Source organism: Myxine glutinosa, chromosome 1 (genome assembly GCF_964187855.1).
Source record: "Myxine glutinosa chromosome 1, kmMyxGlut1.1, whole genome shotgun sequence".
Taxonomy (NCBI): Eukaryota; Metazoa; Chordata; class Myxini; order Myxiniformes; family Myxinidae; genus Myxine; species Myxine glutinosa.
In genome coordinates this window covers 53,028,907-53,049,255 of record NC_136261.1, presented here as the reverse complement: position 1 = coordinate 53,049,255, position 20,349 = coordinate 53,028,907, and the positions used below count along the sequence as shown (strand labels likewise).

Below are 20,349 nucleotides of genomic sequence, written 5' to 3'. Positions count from 1 at the left end.
ATAAATATCGCATCCGGTAAAAAAAACCCCATCACATCCGGTAATGGCAAAATAAATAGCACATCCGGTAATGAAAAACCCCGTCACATCCGTTAATGGAAAAATAAATAGCACATCCGGTAATGGCAAAATAAATAGCACATCCGGTAATGGAAAAATAAATAGCACATCCGGTAATGGAAAATCAATAGCACATCCGGTAAAAAAAAAAAACCATCACATCCGGTAATGGCGTCTCTGGTGAAGATTCCCTTGCGGCCCGGTTTTCGTCGTGCAATCTTCGTTGTAAAAAGACGATAAATATCGCTTTTTTTTCGTAAGTATGGCATTTAATGGAAGTTTTAAAAGTTTTAATTGTCTTTCATAGGTATTTTATTAAAATGATGCATTTATAACGTGGATGAATGAGGATTTTATTTGCTTGTTTTATCCACTCCATTGGTGCCTGATCGAGGCCTGTGCAGCAGGGACGGTTATCTGTAATGCATATTTATTGATACGATCTGTCCGAATATTCAAAAGGGTCCGGAGACATGAAAAACTAGATGGTATTCATGGAATACAGTATTTTATTTACCCTGCACCGTCAACTTGTTGCGAGCCAACTCTTCTGTTTTTGAACATTTTTTTTTCTTTGACCCAATATGGCTGCCAGACCACGTGAGCGATGACTTCATAAATTTATATTCTCTAATATAATTAGTGCATAGATCATGCTCAATACATTTCAAACTGATCAGACTAAGTGTTGTCCCTGTCGAATTATGGCGTCATAATTATGGCACTAATGACGTCATCGTTAACAACACCTCTTCCCCACATGGAGTTCCTCACAATGAGCCTCCTCACAATGAGCCATTTTTCAATTTTGCAGCGGTTTTGGAGATATAGAGGTGCAACATTTTTCGGTTTTTCTAAGATTGCGCCTGCACCACATGACCGATGACGTGATTACCATTAAAATATTCTAAAGGAGGAGGCGCTCCTATGGTGAAAATTTCGTGTCCATCAGACCAACAGTTGCTGAAATTTTTAAAATAATGATCGGATGGACAAGTGTTGTATTTGTCGAATTATAACGTTGTATGGAATGCACCGATGACATTAACATATCTTATTCCCCATGATGAGTAGTCTCTCACCATAAGATATGTTAATGTCATCGGTGCCTTCCATACAACGTTATAATTCGACAAATACAACACTTGTCCATCCGATCATTATTTTAAAAATTTCAGCAACTGTTGGTCTGATGGACACGAAATTTTCACCATAGGAGCAATATGAAATGGACCCATTATGAAATATGGATCGTATCGATGGTGAAAATTTCGTGTCCATCAGACCAACAGTTGCTTAAATTTTTAAAATAATGATCGGATGGACAAGTGTTTTATTTGTCGAATTATAACGTTGTATGGAAGGCACCGATGACATTAACATATCTTATTCCCCATGAGGAGTAGTCTCTCGATGAGCCAGGTCTCAATGTTTTCCATGGAGTGGTTTCAGATATAGAGGTGCGAAGTTTTTCCAAGATGGCGCCTGTACCATGTGATCTATGACATCATAATAATAATTAAAATATTCCAGCGGTGGAGGCCCTCCTATGGTGAAAATTTAATGTCAATCGGACCAACGATTGCCGAAAAAATGACTTTAAAATGCAGACATTGCACACGGCACACGTAGGCAACTGAATGCTAAACCCTGCTTTTCACTTCGCGAGCGCAGGGTAACTAGAACGGCACTCTGCAGAGAGCATACCTCCACCTGGTTGACCATGTCACTGAATGGTGAAGAATCACACAAAAAATTCGAAGAGCTAGATTCAGATCTTCACCAAAATCGAATCGATTCTTCCTTGTTACACACCCAACCTGTCCAACAAGTTTTGTCCAAGTCCATCCATAACTTTTTGAGCTATCCTGCTATATATCGTTTTTGGCCCTTTCCCAAAATGGTGAAGATTCACATTAAAAATTAAATAACTCGTGTCCGAATCAATGCTCAGATCTTCACCAAAATCGAATCGTCATTGTCAGACACCCAAACCGTCCACCAAGTTTCGTCCAAATCCATCCACAACTTTTTGAGATATCTTGCTATGTATCGTTTTTGGCCCAAACTCCCGATGGTGAAGAATCACTTTAAAAATTCCATTAGCCGAATCTGGATCTTCACCAAAATATAATCATTTCGTCCTTGTCCCATATGCTACATCCCTGCAAAATTTCGTCCGAATTAGTCCACAACTTTTTGAGAATATTTTGTTCACAAACAAAGACAGGTACCTCCATCATAAAACATAATTTCCATCCACCTTTGGTAAAAATTGAAGTTCTTGTTGAAGTTTAATCAGCAAAACTCATTCATTTCATATGAACTCGGGGGCCCATTGGTCCATTGGACCAAATTTTCATTGTTGATGGTTTGAAAACTCTTGCATAATCAAATGCTATTTAAACATGATTGAATTAACATTATATTGGCTTTTTTCCTTCAGTACTATATCAATGAACTAAGTTGTGCATAGGAGTTGCTTTTCTTTGAGATCACAAGGTTGGTTTATTAATTTAAGTAATTAATATCGCTAATTAGCAAAATGTTAATTGCACGATTATGACGTATAAAATGAGTCACTAAAATGTATATCCTCGTGGGCTTTGTTCACTGAAAGTTTTATTTAAATATATCAAGTATTGAGGAAGTTATGACACTTTGAAACACTAAACACCTGAATTTTGGTCACTAACCTTCCCATTTTACTCAATGTTAAAGGCCCAAAATGAGCTGTTTTCCCATTTTAAAAATATTGATAAGTTCCTCAATATTCGCCGCAAAACAAGGATTATTACGTAATTTCAATGTATTTTTGTATCTCAGAGATTGGTAAGTGAAAAGAACAAGCTGATTCGATTTAGGTTCAGGTCAGAATCCAGATCCGGCCTTTCAGTGGATACAAGACGTAACCTGTTTATCCTGGTGGAGGTTTGTGCGCTACCAAGTGTCGTTCTACTTTGTTACTTGCAAAGCGAATCCTGATGTTGGCTTCATGGTTGATGTGGCTCACTTAAGATCTTCAGGTCACGCCGTTAAAATAACACCAGGTGGGTTGACTCAGCCTGTCATCCTTTTGAGGTCGGCAAAATAAGTACCAGCCTCCTGGAAACGGGGTATAATAACATGTTAGATCAGGTCATTAAAAGTATCAGAACATGCAATATATTATAAAATGTCAGATCATAACGTGCATACAACAACAACATGCATTTTAAGGCCATTTTCCCTGCAAGAGTGGGGGTTAGCCTTGCAGTCCCCATGACAATCATCTCCATTTTGCCCTATTTTCTGCATCTCTCCTTGTTAACCCCCTTGCCCGCATTTCTTCTTCCACCATCTTTAGCCAAGTCTTTCTCGGTCTTCCCCGTCCTCGACTTCCTTCTACATTCATTTCCATAACTCTTCTCAACCTGTCACTTTCATCCTTCCTCAACACATGAACAAACCATCTCAACCTGTTCCTTTTCACAGCATCAATCACAGGCTCTATTCCCATCATCTTTCGCAATTCATCATTTGTCTTCCTCTCTCTCAACGACACTCCGCACATCCACCGAACCATTCACATTTCCACCCTTTCCAGCCTTCGTTGCTGCTCTACATTCATGACCCATGTCTCGCTCCCATAAATCATAACACTTCTCACACATGCAGCATACACCTTTCCCTTCAGCTTCAACGACACTCCCCTCCTCATCATCGCACCACTCAGTTCCCGAAACTTCGTCCATGCACATCTCACTCTCGCAACCGTTGCCGAGTCTGATCCACCTTCTCCATTCAGCATGTCTCCGAGATAGCAAAATGTTTTCACACCTTTCAGCTTCACGCCATCTCCAAGATCCAACTCAACATTTCCGCCATCTGCAGCTCCCTCTGTGCGCACCTTACATTTGAATGTAGCTGCCACACTGGTTAATGACCTTCTCAGTCAACTACATTTTTGATGAACCCACTCAGCCCACATTGTACATTGAATGGAGTTCACCCCGACACCATTCCTGCACACAGCACATGGCCACTTCCCAGTTCTTTGCACCTCACCACTTGCCATCACCTTCGTCTTTCCTATATTCACCTTCAGACCTTTTGTCTGCATACATTCCTTCCACTTGTTCATCTTTTCCTTCAGTCCATCCATACTTTCTGCAATCAACACCAGATCAACTGCATACAACAACTCCCACGGTAAACCCTCCTTTACGGTCTGAGCCAGCACCTCCATCACAGCTACAAATAGTAGTGGACTTAGTACTGACCCCTGATGCACTCCCACCTTCACCTCAAACTCACCACTGTTCCCGTCCTTCGTCCTTGCAGCTGTGCACGCTCTTTTGTAAATTGCCATCACAATTCTGATCAACCATTCCTCCACTTCTAACTTCCTCAATGCCCATGTCAATACTTTGCGTGGAACTCCATCGAATGCTTTCTCCAGATCAACAAACCCAAGAAACAACTTCTTCCTCTTCTCCATGTACTTCTCCTGCAACTGCCTCACAATAAAGAGCGCGTCTGTCGTTCCTTTTCCTGGCATAAATCCAAACTGCATTTCGACGATCTTCACCTTCTTCCTTATCCTCCTCTCCAACACCCTTTCCAATACCTTCATTCCATGCTCCAATAACTTTATCGCTCAGTACGAGCCACACTCCAGAGGGTCACCTTTCCCCTTGTATAGAGGGACGAGGGTACTCAGTTCCCAATCCACTGGAATGCGACCTTCTTTCACCACCAGATTACAGATCTCTGCCATTCTCTTCACACCCCAACTTCCTGCTGCCTTCAACATATCTCCCACAACTCCCGTCGGCCCTCCCGCTTTTCTACTCTTCATTGCTTTTATCACTTCCTCAACTTCCTTCTCAGTTATCTTCTTTGCCGGTCCTAAAACTGGGTTACTCCCTATGTTGCCATCCCATTCATTCTCTGTATTCACAGCATTTCCATATATCTTTTCCATCTTCCTTTAATTCCATCTGGGTCCACAACGATTTGTCCCACTTCATCCTTCAAGCAACTGACCCCCATCACATCACACCTCTCTTTCGCTATCTGCTTTGCAATCCTGAATACCGCTCTCTGACCCTCTTCCGAATCCAAGCGTTCTCCGAACATTTTCCTGCATGTCTCCTGCGCCTTTGCTACCTTTCTTTGCAGCCTTCTTGGCTGCCTTATTACTTTCAAGCTCTGCTTTTTCTGCTCCCATACCGTTCACCTTCTGCCAGTCCTTGAACTTCTTCCTCTTCTCGTCAATCCTCTTTCCAACTTCATCATCCCACCACCATGTTTCCGAGTGCCTCGGTGGTCCTTTTCTCCATGCACATACCTCACCAACGGCTCCCAAAAGACTATCTTTCATTGACATCCAACCACGTTCAAGCTCAACCACATCATCCTCTACCCGACTCAGCCTCTCTTTTAATGCTTCCCTTACTGTCACCTCTTTCAACCTCCACACCTTTATTCTCGGTTGGTACTTCACCCGCCGAGCTCTCCTCGCACCTTTCACCGTTATGTCGCAGACAACCAAGTGGTGCTGTGAAACAGCTTCCTCCGCCGGGATCACCTTTGTGTCCTGGAGGTGCCCCCTGTCTCGCCTACGCACCATCAGGTGGTCAACAGTTGGCGACCCACCTGACGTGTATGTAACAAGCTTATTATCCCCTTTCTGGAACTGAGTATTGCAAATCAACAAATCAGCAATCTCCAAAATCCTTTCACCTTCTCCATTTCTCACACCATATCCGTAACCCCCATGAACTCCCTCAAAACCGTCCATACTCCTTCCCACATGTCCATTTGGTCTCCTCCTACCACAACAACTTCCTCATCTTTCACGTTTTCCATCAGCCTCTCGGTCGCACACCAGAACTTGTCCTTATCTTCATCGCTCCGACCAACCTGCTGAGCATATCCCGAGATGACGTTCACCAAGAGCTTTCCAATCATCATTTTCAACATCATCAACCTATCACTCACTCTTGTCACACTCACCACACTGTCTACACTCTTCAAACTCCTCAGAAAACAGGACACCAACACCATTCACGCCCTCCGGGCACCCTTGCCACACAAACTTGTATTTCTGTCCGTGCCTACCATTCACCATTCTCACGCCACTTCCCTTCCATCTCGTCTCTTGCACCCAACATATGTCCACTCTTCTTCTGATCAATACTTCCACCACTTCTCCTGATCTCCCTGTCATTGTCCCTGCATTCCATGTCCCAAACCTCAGAAACCGATCTCCACTTCGGGCTGTACCCTGCCCATATGTCGTTGTAATTGTCATGGTTCTCTTTTTGAGGCAATGTTTTTATGGCCGGATGCCCTTCCTGACGCCAACCCTCTTGGTCGCCTCTTACGGGCACGCAGGGATACGGTGTACCTATTCTCACCAGGGTACACACCGTACACGCTGGTCCAAGTCAATTCATGTAAAAGCACAAGGATGGCCGAGTCGTCCAATCAGAACATGCATGGTTAAATATTATAAAATGTGAGATCAGGTCATTGAAAGGATAAGAACATGCATGATATTATAATGTTAGGTCAGGTCGTTCAAAGGATCAGAACATGCAAAATATTATAACATGTTTGATCATACCATGCATTTTATTATAACATGTTTGATCATACCATGCATTTTAATATAACATGTTAGATCTGTTCATTGAAAGGATCAGACCTTGCATGACATCATAACATGTTCGATTCTGTCATTGATCTGACATGTCAGTGTTCTGGGCCCTGTGCTTTTCATGCCTCCGCCAACGAAGTCGCCAGCGGTATAACGTTTTCAGTTTGTCCATCCGGCTGTCTGTCCGTGATAGGTTTTTGTTTCTGCGATAACTTGGGAACGGCTGAAGGGATCTTAGTCAAACTTGGTGCAGGTATGTATAATTAGGTAAAGATTAACTGATTAGATTTTGGGGGCAAAAGGCAAAGGTAAAAGTTTGTTATAGGTCTACAACTTGAGAACGGTTGAAGTGATCTAATTCAAACTTGGTACAGGTATGTATAGTGATGCAAAGATCAACTGATTAGATTGTGGGGTTAAGAGGTCAAAGGTCACTGTGTAATAGGTCTATAACTTGAGAACGGGTAAATGGATCTAATTCAAATTTGGTACACACATGTAGGATGATGTAAAGGTTAAATTATTAGAATTTGGGGTCCCAAGGCCAAAGGTCAGAGGTCATGTCAGGTAGAAATGTGATGATTTGAGAGCAGCTGAATGGATTTAAATCAAACATGGTGCAAGTATTGTATTGATGCAATAATGTGGGCGGAGGCATATCAGTCGATGTTGTGACGTCGAAGAGTGCCATTCTAGTTCTGGTCTTCATTAATGTTCTCTTTGACTCAAAATCCTCTCTTTGTCTTTGCTGATGACTCCACCCTCTGCTGCTCCATATGTCAACCCTCAGATCAGCAAGCAGCAGCCTCTTCACTCTCTGCAGACCTACCTGGACAAAAATCACAAACTGGTCAAACAAGTGGAACATGTCTTTCAATCCTGACAAATCTCAAACTCTTTCTCTCCACAAAGTCAGTCTTGAAATCCCTCCCATTTACTTTCTCAACAAACCTCTCAAAAAAGTTATGTCACTCAAGCTTTTGGGTCTCATTATCTGTCCTGGGAAAACCACATTTCCAAGCTGGCTTCCAAAGCCAGTAGCCGACCCGGGATCCTCGGTCGTGCAAACCCCTCTCTTGGCACTTCTGAACTCCTCACCACATACAAAGCGTATTTGGAATACTGTTGTCCTCTTTGGGCTGATGCACCTGCCTCACACCTAGCTCTGCTTCATGCTGTGGAAACAAAAGATTTCAGATTCTTTGATATCTTTTGCAATGAAGCCGATTCTGGGGGCCTTTCACTCGCTCATTGCAGGCAGGGTGGTGGTCTCCCCCACCCCCACCCACCACCCCTCACTCCCGAGCCCTCTCCTTTCCACAGACCGACCGACGTTCCTGTCTTCCACTCTTTTTGTGCTTGTATATTTCGCTCTCTCTCCCCTTGTCTCCTGCTCCCTTTGTTGTATGTATTATGTGTCGGTGCACGTTTTCGTGTTTAATGTGTTAGCTCTGACATGAGCCTTGACTTTCTATCCAAGAAAAAAATTAAAATTGAAATGATCAGAACATGCATGACATCATAACATGTTGGATCAGGTCATTGAAAGAACCAGACCGTGCCTCGCCATTCTAAATTCCTGATGGTAACATTTACTTTCGTGAGGATGTTGGGGTGGGGGAGGAGAGAGGCAATATCGCAATCCGACAAAACCCCTTCAGGATTGGGGTATTGTTTCACAACGTCATTAATATTATGCGATCATCACGTGTTCTTACTTTTGTAATGAGGAGCTTCTGGAAAACGCCAAAAAAAAAAACGCATTGAAAGAACTCCACGGAAGTGGCAGGAAGGGTTGTGTTATTAACCCTTTGATGGTATATAGAGTGCAGTAGATCTACGATCACATGTGATCGTCGACGTGATAAGCGTGGACTAATGTCTGGATTTCTCCAAATTTTTTCAGTTCAGTGTTAAACAGCATTATCGACTATTTAAATAGGTAACCAAATATGTTTCTGGTTTATAATATTTTTCCTTCCTGTGGAGGCCTTTGCTCCCACGAAAATGGCACTGTGAGCCATTTATACACGTTAACGTGGCAGGGAAAAACCACTTGGGGAAGTGGGATATTATTAGGTTTACTCCATGAAATGGAGAGTAAACCTATTACTACTGCTAGAGTTTTTCTTATTATTATTCTTCCACCCTATTTTGCACCTCCGAAAACTTGATAATTAAGTTTCTCAGCTACCGCTGGTCGGATTGACAGGAAATTTTCATCAAATGATAGGCTAAGCTCGTATAACTTTTAATGCTAATTATGACGTCATAGGTCACGTGGTATGGGCGCCATCTTGTAAAACACCTTCAACTTTGACCCTCTAACTCTGAAACGGCTCAATGGAAAAATTTGAGGAATGGCTCATTTTAAAGAACTCTGCAATGGGAACAAAAAACATGTTGATTGAGTATATTAAAAATGCTAACGTTAAGAGGTTAGAATTCGTCAAACACAATTTTTCTCCCCCAAAAATGAGATTTTTTTTAACCAAATGCTTCGTTAAAAAAAAACTCTGGAATTCAATGGAATACTGCTCTATTCAATGGAATACTGCTCTCCCCTCTGCTGGTGCTCCTGCCTCACACCTAGCTTGTCTTCGCGCTGTTGAAACCAAGGCATTCAGAATCATTGGAATCTCCTGCGATGAAGCTAACACCAAGGGCCTCTCACTCACTCACTGCAGGCAGGTTGGTGGTCTTTCCGTCTTCTACCGACTCCTCTCTGGCCTTGCCCCCCCAGCTCTCTGGCCTTGCCCCCCCAGCTCTCTCTGGGCTCTGTCCCGCAAATATTCCTTCAGGTCGCACAAGATCTGCCTGCAACCCTCTTATGGTCAAACTGCCAAAATCGAGACTCTCTGCTCACCTTCACTCTCTGCTCAACTTCATCAGGGGTCAGTACTATGTCCACTACTATTTGTAGATGTGATGGAGGTGCTGGCTCAGAATGCAAAGGAGGGTTTACTGTGGGAGCTGTTGTATGCAGATGATCTGTTGATTGCAGAAAGTATGGATGGACTGAAGGAGAAGATTTACAAGTGGAAGGCATGTATGGAGACAAAAGGTCTGAAGGTGAATATCGGAAAAACTGGGAAGTGGAAGTGGAAAGAACTGGGAAGTGGCCGTGTGCTGTGTGCAGGAAGCGTGTTGGCGTGAACTCCATTCAATGTACAATGTGCGCTCAGTAGGTTCATCAAAAATGTAGTGGTCTGAGAGGGTCATTAACCAGTGTGGCGGCTTCATTCAAGTGTAAGGTGTGCAGAGGGAGCTGCAGATGGTGGAAATGTTGAGTTGGATCTTGGAGATGGCATGAAGCTGGAAGGTGTGAAAACATTTTGCTACCTCGGAGACTTGTTGAATGGAGAAGGCGGATACGACTCGGCAAGAGTTGCCAGAGTGAGATGTGCATGGAAGAAGTTTCGGGAACTGAATTGCGTGCTGATGAGGGGAGTGTCGTTGAACCTGAAGGGAAAGGTGTTGCTGCATGTGTGAGAAGTGTTATGATTTATGGGAGGGAGACATGGGTAATGAACGCAGAGCAGCAACGAAGGGTGGAAATGCGAATGGGTTCGGTGGATGTGCGGAGTATTGTTGAGGGAGGAAGACAAGTGATGAATTGCAAAAGGGAATGATGGAGAATTGAGTGTTGAGAAGAATGATGGAAATGAATGTGGAAGGAAATACAGGACAGGGATGACTGAGAAAGACTTGGCTAAAGGTGGTGGAAGAAGAAATGCGGGCAAGGAGGTTAACAAGGGGAAATGCAGAAAATAGGGCAAAATGGAGAAGATTGTCATGGGGCCCACAAGGCTAACCCCTGCTCTCGCAGAGAAAATGGCCTTAAAATGCCTGTTGTTGTATTTAAAAATCGAGGTCTAATGAGGTCTATGTTGTGAGGGGTGGGCAGTGGAGCATTTGAGCTCCCCAAAATAGTTATTTGCTCACTCCGACGAAACTACACACACAATTTCATTGAAATTTTGCCCCGACCTTCATCACCCGTGATGCACCGAAGATTGTTCACAGCAACAAAAACTCGGAGTTCAGTGAAGTGTGGCGGGGCTGGGGAGGAGGTGGAATGAGCTCCTAAAATGGGTATTTTTTCTCTTTTATGGAACTGCACACAATTTTGATCAACCTTGATCACAACCTTCATTACCATGATGTACCAAAGTTTTTTCACAGCTTTAGAAAAAAATTGGGGTCTATTGCCTCTATTTTATTTTTATTTTGTAAATTACATTAAATTCCTCGGTGTTCCGTGTTAAACAGTGCATTGAAGTTATCTGCATGAAAGAAGTGGTTTGTTATCTCTCTTTAGTCATGGAAGACTTATCCTCGTTTTCTGACACTTTTTTTAAAATATGAAGACTCTTCATTGTAGTCATATTGTAATCAGCTCTGTCCGTCCGTCTGAGTCATGCTATCTCCTCCTGAACAGTTGTGTAAAAATTCACAAACCTGGTTGTTATGATCACATGGCAATAAGGTGCAAGAGCAGTATCATTTGATCCTGCCCCCTGGGTCCATTACAGAAAATGGAATAACATGGTAGAAAACCAAAAAATGTAATTAGAGGTACATTTTTGAACATTTTTTTGGCAAAGCTGTCTAGAACAGTGTTTGTTTGTCTGTCTGTATGTATGTCCCCTCAAATGCGCACAAATCAGAGCTGAAGATCTGGTCACATAACAGGGGTCATGTGATGTCATAAAGGCGGTACAACGGCTGACTCCACACACAGCCATTTTGATTCTTTTGCTGTTCTGGCCGGGCATATCGTTGAACCTGTCATGTATCACAATCTGCATGCTCTGCCTTTTCGTTTTTCATTCAGTGTGAAACACACGTGAAGTGAAGCACGTGAAGTGAAGCACGTGAAGTAAAACACGTGAAAATAAGGATCTTTTATAACTCGATTGTTATTATGGCTGTGGTTGTTTGTGGGTTCCTTCTGTGTTGTTTTATATATGTTTCTATTGTCTCGCAAAATATCACTACTCTATGTGTACTTTTGTATGCTTGTTCCATGTCCTTCCAAAGCTGAGGTTCTTAACCTGGGGTATCCAAACACCTTGGGGGGTATGGGGACCAAAATCTGGGGGTATGGGACTCATAATAAATTGAAGTTTATAGTTTGTTTTGTTTTTGTTGACAAGAAAATAAATAAATAGGGACTGGGGAATCAGGCACGGATCCCTGAACTTAGCCCATTTTCTGGGTAATAAGTTACCAAATTTCATCCAAAAAAATAGGCAATTAAAGTAAAAACACCCATCAGAATGCACCACAGACCACCTAGAAATCAAAAAAAATTCTAGGGGGACATGCCCCCAGGCCCCCCGAGCTATGCGCACCTTTGATGCGCTTTGGTCAGTCAACAGTCTGGTGAAGGGGGTATTGGGACATCGTGAGCAATCCGTTGGGGGTCTTGACAGGGAAAAAGGTGAAGAACCCCTGTCGAAAGGGTTTCTGCTGTCATGGAATAATAAACGTTTCCGTTCAAACTGATGTCTGAATGAACCATACATCAGCGCTTCTTCCTCTTCTTAAACCTGCAAAAAGGCTTTTATAACCTGCAAACTTGTGATTGAACAAATGATTTTTTTTACGGCGTTTATGTTTGGTTCCTGTTTTTACAGCGTTTGTCTCCGTATGTATGTATGTCCCTCACATATTTATCCTATATATTGGGTGCGTTTTGTAGCAAACAATTACGCTTCTGAAAAGTAGAATGTAATGCCATTTGGCGTTGCAAGTTGTGTTTCTTTCAACACCCTTTGGGGAACGTTCATATATTACGTCATATACCTGGTTGGGGCAAATTATCACACTTGATTGAGGGAACCTGACAACAGGATGATTATATATGATGGGGGAGGAGAGTGTGTATGCCCCCCAGATAATATATAATTAAAACTTTGATGAAGGGTTCTTCAAACATTGCAGCATTTCTATTGACTGCCTCCAACCACCGAAAGCCTGGTGTTGTTCAAGTAGTCCAAGTAGTGTCAAGTAGTCCAATCTCCTGAAAGCAAGTCGTGTCATTTGTTTTACACCGTTTCCCTTCCCCTCCCCCTCCCCCAGCCCTCTCCCTTCCGCAGATCTACCACAGTCCCTGTTCTCTACTGTTGTTGTGCTTCCCTCTCTCTTTCCCTCTCTCTCCCCCTCTTGTCTCCCACTTCCTCTTTTGTATGTTTTAAGTGTTTTCTGTTTATTTATTTGTGCTTTGTGTTGCTCTCGCACGAGCCTCGACTGTGTTGCTCTTCCATGAGCTTGACTTTGTATAGAAAAAAAAAAAGACCTGTGCAGGTGAGGTGATCTGGAAGAGGGAACTAATTTGAAAATAGATATTCCTCAAAACCTTTAGAACTCCCCTGTTCCAATGAAAGAGTCAAACGATGCATCAACCAAAGAATCCAGCAGCACTTCCCTGCCTAACGCCCTCCAACTAATGTCGGCAGAGCAGATGCCAGTTTAACGGACATCCAAGCCGTGCCGTGGATGGCACACATATTGATGAATTACCTTCTCTTTAATTCCACCACCCCAAAACCTCTATCCTCCCTCCACCAATCCCAAAATCACCTTCCCATTTTCCCATTCCTACATATGCGTCGTTCATGTTTTAAATTTTCCTCTGCGTGTCCAAAACTAATCAAGATGGCAATTAGCTCTGCCAGGCGGGCAGAGATTCTGAAGCGAAGTCCGGCTAGGCAGTTTGAATGTGGGATCAATGGCGAGGGGGGGGGGTGGATGGGGGGAGGAGAGGGGTTGAGGTGGTGGTGATTATGCAGAGAAGGGGGTTGGAAGAGTTGTGTGTGCAGGAGACCTGATGGAAAGGTGACAGAGCCAGGAGGATAGAAGCTGTTGCACTCGGGTGTGGATGAAATGAGTCATGGCGTTGGAATAATCGTTTCGGAAGAGATCACCAAGCAGGTGGTCATAGTGGAAAGATGGGAGGCATGGATGGTTATGGCATGGGTGGTGTTTTAGAGGGAAATGGTACGTGTTTTATCTGTGAAAAGGCACTGGTGAAAGGTTTATCTGTGTGAAAAGGTAAAGTCTAGGACGTAGAAGCAGAAATTCAGGAATGCACTGGAGAGGATGATGGGAATGGTTAAGATGGGGGTGATGCTATATATTGTGGGTGAGTGTAACGCGCATGTGAGAGTAGCGGAGCCGGGTGAAGAGGAATGTGTTGGTCAATTTGGTTGCGGGAAAGGAATCGAGAGGGTCAAGAGCTGGTGGCGTTGATAGCAAGGAATTGGATGTCCATGGCTGGTTCATCTATCTATAATTCCAGTAATCTCTGTGTGTGTGTGTGTCTGTGTGTGTGTATGCGACCGCTGTTTCTCGACAACCACGGGTCCGATATACTTGAAACTTGCCAGGTATATTGCTGGGGACCCGAGGATGTGCCTTTTCAAGGTTTCATATTAATCGGACAAGTAGTTACCGAGCTATGTCCAAAAAACGATTCAACCAATCAGAGAGCAGCGAGTTATCACGTGTGCCGAACGTGGCGAACAGACTCTGCCTCGGACGGCACATTTGAGAGCGTATTCATTTATTTCACGTTGGCAAACTATGTTGCCGCTATGTTGGCGTTAAACTATGTTTTAAAACTAATTAAAACTAATTTGCGATTCTTTCGCTTTCCTGCGCGTTTGTGCACGCTATGGCGATTTCTTTACCAAACTCCGCAAGCCGTTCGCTTTGGACCAAACCATTTCATGTAAATAGAGGGGGGGGATTGTCACCGTACTCGCAAGCCGTTCGCTTTGGACCAAACCATTTCATGTAAATAGAGGGGGGGGGGGGGATTGTCACCGTACTCGCAAGCCGTTCGCTTTGGACCAAACCATTTCATGTAAATAGAGGGGGGGGATTGTTACCGTACTCGCAAGCCGTTCGCTTTGGCTTTGCGAATGGACCAAACCATTTCATGTAAATAGAGGGGGGGGGGGATATAATTTTAGATATATATATAGTACGGGCATGCCCTAGTTCTTTCAAAAGTGGGAAAGCCACAAGATTACCAATAGGAGTGGACTGAACAGAACTGTATTTGGTGGTGGTAAGGAAGTGACAGTGTGGAGGGTTAAGGATTGCATGGCCATGGAAGGAGAGCATGTTACCTCCCAGCACAAGCTTGTGATGTTTGTGGTGAGGATGAAGAAAAGGTGTGAGGTTAAGAGCAGGGGTCAGAAAGTTACGAGGTGGGCGAAGTGTCGGGGGAGCGTCACCGAAGACTACAAGGGGAGGGTGAGAGCCAGGTCTGAGCAACTTGGCGAAGAAGCAGAAGAATTGGAGAAGGAATGGAAGAAGTGCGGAGAGGTGTTCACAGGAATGGCAGAAGATTAAGGATGGAAGCGGAAGGCCAGTGACAGAGAGGGGTGCACGATTGAAGGTGTTTGAAGGATATTTCAGAGTTGTTTAATCAGGAAGAAAGCAACAATGAGCTGGAGCTGCAAAGTTAGGTGGAGGGAAAAGTAGTTCACGGAAGAGGAAGTGCGGACAGCATTGAAGAGGATGAAAAGGGGAAAGGTGCCAGATGTGGATGAGGTATACACACAAATGATAATTGTATCGGTGGAAGTGAGAGTCAGGTGGACAAAGAGGTTCTTCAATGTATGAATGTGAGATGGGTCAATTCTGGATGTGTGAAGTACAGGGTTAACTGTGCCAATTTGAAAGGGGATGGGGGATGTTCAAGATCTGAGGAAGTACGGGGCATCGCACTTCTTTCGTCATGTCATGAAGGTGCTGGAGAGGGTTCTGGATGAGAGGACAAGGAAGAGTGTGGAGAAGCCTCTGTGAGATGGCTCATTTGTAAATGAGTGTGTAAACTGTCATGGGGTGAACCATGTGTGTGAATGGAGTGAGAATGATTGTGGTGTGTATCGTGTGAATAAATGGTGTGCGAGGGATCGTGAGATGGCCGGTGTGTGTGTTGTGTGTTGGAGAAGTACCACATGTCAGTGCGAAAATTATTTAAATTAATTGGCAGGCTACGGATGCACCGCCGAACTTCTCCACATGGAGGGACTCACTGAGGATAGAATATTGAGTACGGAAGGAGCCTAAAAGCTGCAACGCCAGAGCATTCGCTGCTGTTTGAACGTGCCGGGTGTCGTTGAGATGGTGCCTGTCTGCATGCCATGGAGGGATCGCCTGCCGAGATTGATTCTGTTGTTATTGTTGCGGATATGAGGATTGCATTTTTTTTATTGTGTTGTATTGTATTGGAAATGGTGATGAACATTGTTTGGATATGGCCCCTCCTGCCTCCGGAGTTGTGTAAAGATAAAAAGGGCGTCTCGGTAGTTAATTCCATAAACACCACATTGCAGGACACGATAAAACCCTTGTTCAGTAGCTTATATCTTATTATGTGTTTTAGAGTAAGGCCTTGTCTTCCATTAGAATGACACTCCATTGCACCGAATCAATTAAGAATAGCTCCCCTTCAATAATTCCATTTCCCAGCCAAACTCTCCATCTGTGGGTAAAACAGTTCACAAGCGTGGGGTGCACGCCCTCTCATTTCGCTGCTTTCGTGAATATGTGCTCCGTGCTCTGGTTGAACAGGAGGGGCGGGGTCGCCAGGGAGAGGCAAGCCCGGGGCGTGCCACGAAGGGCGGGGCTGTGCAGCCCCATGCCCAAATAAGGAAACAAGCCCGTGGCTCGCCACGAGGGGCGTGCCGTCGGCGCGATGCCCAAATGAGGGGCAAGCCCGTGGGATTACCATACAAGGTCACGAAACAGAGCACGGGGGAGAGGGCGGGACCGAAACCATGGAGGGCGTGTCAGTCCCGCGCTGGAGAGAAGTGAGAGGAAGGGAATACGAGCTGAGCTGCGTGGAGAGGGACACGAAAAAGAAGGGGTCCAAGAGAAAGCCGAGGAGCTTTTACGAAACAAGCTACACGAGAGATACGGCAGAAGAGTGCAGCCCCGTTTCAACCAGCCGCGTGAAGCCCTGACGGTGTGCGCTGTAAAGCCGAATACAAGTTGCTGCCGGCTCCTCGCTTCCCGCCCGGAGTGGACCTGCTCGCTGTGCCCTGTGATGCCACCTGCTCATCCTTTCCAGCCATTCCTGCCTGCAAGTTCCCCATTTGCATACGTGAGTTTGTTTTGTTCATGCTGTCCTGGGTAGTAACTAAGTCTGTATAGGCTAGTAATTTTCACTGTCACCTGCGTCTCATGTCCCCTGTAAATAATCGTGACTGCTCTTTTTGCTTATGTGTGTGTAAATAATAAACCCCGTTACTCTTCTGTACGTCGTCTTCTTCCTCTTTCCATTCGTCGTTTTAGTCTTTTCCACATTGAGTATCTGTGGCGCGATACGGCCAACGTTTGGGTGAATCGGGTTTAGTCGGGGAACAACTGTTCGGCCGCGGTTACCTCCGCTCGGTAAAAATAACATTAATCCGCGGACCGTAACAAATTGGTGTCGGGAGTGAGATACGGACCCGAAGCGCGCTCAAAATTACGAGCTGCTGGAAATTTGTGTTTTAAAGCAAAACCCGAATTTTGAAATCGCGCCATGGCTGGTCAAGGCGATGGGATGCCGGTGGGAGAGATAGATACAGGGTAGAATCGACCCAGGACCTCGGGGAAATGTATGTGGAGGAAAGGGTGGAGGAGAGTAAAGAAGGTGTGGTTGAGGGGGTATCAGGCACACAAAATGGCGCTCTCGCGCACGTGGTTGAGGGGGCCACGGCCGCGGAACCGATGAGCGCGGTCCAAATGCAAGCCTTCATGGCCCAATTCATGGTGGAAATGCAGAAAAAAAACGACAGTATGGAACAAATGGAAAACAGAATGTTGGGGGTAATGAGGGACGAAGCGAGGGCTAATGAGCGATTGGAGGGCCAAATGTGGAACCGAATGGAGGCTCAGAATGAGCAATTGGGGGTAATGAGGGATGAAGCGAGGGGTACCAGTGCCCAAATAGGGAAGATAGACAGCAAATTTGAGGGGTTAGACAATAATTTTGAGGGACTAGACAAGAAATTTGAGGGGTTAGACAATGGGATAGAAGGGGTGAAACATGGGTTAATGTGGGTGGAAAATAGAATGGCTGCCCAGGAGAATCAGTTAGAGGGGGTGAAAAATGGGTTAATGGGGTTAGAAAATAGGATGGAAGGCAAATTACGGGAAATAGGGGAGCAATCCGCCCGAGAAATTAAACAAATGGGAGAGCAGATAGAGGAGGTGAAAATCGGGGTAGAAACCAAACTGGATGCTCAGAGGGATGAATTCGGACAGATGAGGGTGGCATCTACAAAAGAGGGAGGAGATGAAAGAGGAGATACGACGAGGTGTAAGTGAGGAGGTCTCGGGGGTACGTGAGGAGGTAAAGCGAGGTGAAAAGCGGATGGCGAAAGAGGTGAGGAATAATACAGCTAGGTTACAGGGGGAATAGAGGGTCTGACGAGGGGAGTAGAACAGCTGACGGAGGGACAGACGGAGTTAGTGGAGCAGATTCAAAGGAACACTGCAGTACTAGGAGGGTTAAAGGCGACACAAAAAGAAATTAAAAATGACTTAATAGCGACACAGAGGCAATGTCAGATGGTACATGAGGGGTTGACAAAGAAGTTGGAAGAGGTGACAGAAGTAATGGAGACGAAGGACCGAGAGGTGAGGACGCACATAGAAACGGTTAAAGTGGCATTGGAGGAAGAGATAGAGGGGGCGCACCGGGAGATGAAGGAGGTAAAGGAAAAATTAGAGGAGGTGGAAGAAGGGGTGAGTGCAATTAAGAAAAGACGGAGGGAAACTAAAAAGGAGATAAGGGAGGAAGTGATGGAGTATGTGCAAGGTCTGTGTTCAAATCATGATGTGCTCACTAACCAAATAGAGTTTGCAGGTGGCAGAAGAGGTGCGACGACGAGGTACGGAGGTGAGTGGCGATATACGAGGAAATGTATATGATGTGAGGGGAGCTTCAGTCTGCTTGGGGGTTGATTTAGACCCGGGTGTTCGTGAGGGACCAATGGTGAGGTGCGTGACTGGTCCGGAGTGTGTGGAAAGAGGAGGTGTGCAAGGAGGTCTGGCTATGGGGAGTGAGGGGGGTGCTGGTGAGCAAGGGTGTGCGGGTATGGAGTGGGTAGCCGGTTGCGGAAGGGCGACCCAGGCATCGACACCACGGGGGGTTGTGTTTGGAGGGACGGGGGACGCGCGGGAGCCCCCCGGGAATAGCGTACTGTGGGACCCCAAGCGGTTTGATCCCGCAGGGAGTGACGTGCGGGGTCCGACCTTCGGGCGCCCACAAAGTCCCACTCGCGCCGTATGACGGCAAGAGTGATTTGAGGGCGTACCTGGCGCAGTTTGAGTACGTGTGCCGAGGCAATGGTTGGAGTCCGGACGAAGGTGGAGTACACCTGGTAGGGGCGCTGCGCAGTGCGGCGGCGGAGGTGCTGACAGCTTTACCACCGGGTGCTCTCACCCTGTCAGCTCTCCGTGCGGCTTTAATTAGCCGTTTCGGTATCGAGCAGCAAAGCGAGCTTGTTAAAGCTCAACTTGCGCAGCATAAACGCAAGCCCCAGGAGACCATCGGGGAACTTGCTCACGATATTCGCCGTGCGGTACGGATTGCACACGCGGACATGGCAGCGAGTTCCCAGGAAAGCCTGGCGCTGGATCACTTTATTCAGGCCCTTCCGGATCTGGAGCTCCGACAACAGCTCGCCATGTGGCGCCCGCAGACCATGAGTCAGGTGGCCGACGCTGCAGCCCGTTGGGAAGCAGCGAGGCCCCTGGCCCGGGGAGGCGAGCGCCATGCAGTGGCGGTGCGTCAGGTGGGGCCCGAGATGGGGGGCGGCCACCGACCTGGAGAGCATGGTTCGGAGGCTGGTGGATCGGCGTCTAGCGGGACCTGGACCATGGCAGGCGGCTCCAGTGGTGGCCCCCGGTAGTCCCCGACAGAGTACCCCAATTCGGACATACAGGGGGGGGGGGGGGATTTGGAATACCGAAGGCAAGCACCTTACCAGGTGAGGTGCTATAATTGTGCTCGGATGGGTCACCGTGCGTGGGAGTGTCGAGCTCCGTGCCGGGACGTTCCCCGCCAACCGATGCCCTGAACTCCGCCCCGTATCGATCGGTCTAGCCGACCTCAGACACCCCCCCACCAGGGCCTGGAAACTAGAACGTGCCAGGCATGCAGGGCGGTATTCGGCAGTAGGGGATGGAGAGAAGCCCTCGTTGACGTGACAGGTCATTCATTGTGGCCAAATTGGAATGGGTAGTTTGACAATTCGGTGCAAAATTGCCGGCGTAGGGGTAGACGCCGTAGTGGACACGGGAGCCAGCGCCACGATAAGCCCCGTGGTCCTTTATTCGAGTGCAGACGGCTGGGGTAAAATCCAGCGTCTGGAAAATCATAGCTTGCAGCTGGCTACCGGGGCAATGGCTTCGATCATAGGGCGTGGTTTTGTGACCCTCAAGTTGGGATCGGTAAAGCAAGAGATAGAGGTTTGGGTGGCGGAGGTGTGCGACCCGTGCTTAATAGGGTTGGATTTGTTGACTGCCGGCGGTTGTAAAATCGACTTGGGCCGGGGGATCCTGCAATGGGGGGGTGGAAGAGCTACCATTGGAGGGGGTGAGCACGGCCGAGAGGGTGGAGCTGGAGG

The 20,349-nt window shown here is 46.1% G+C and overlaps 1 long non-coding RNA gene across 1 annotated transcript in view; it reads left to right on the top strand.

Moving 5' to 3' along the window:
* Positions 1-206: 206 nt before the first annotated feature.
* LOC144890661 (uncharacterized) overlaps positions 207-20,349 on the top strand; it is a 28,566-nt gene continuing 8,423 nt past the window's right edge. The window contains exon 1 of the long non-coding RNA XR_013622381.1: positions 207-316. This is a non-coding gene — a long non-coding RNA (uncharacterized LOC144890661). The remainder of the gene's footprint in view (positions 317-20,349) is intronic.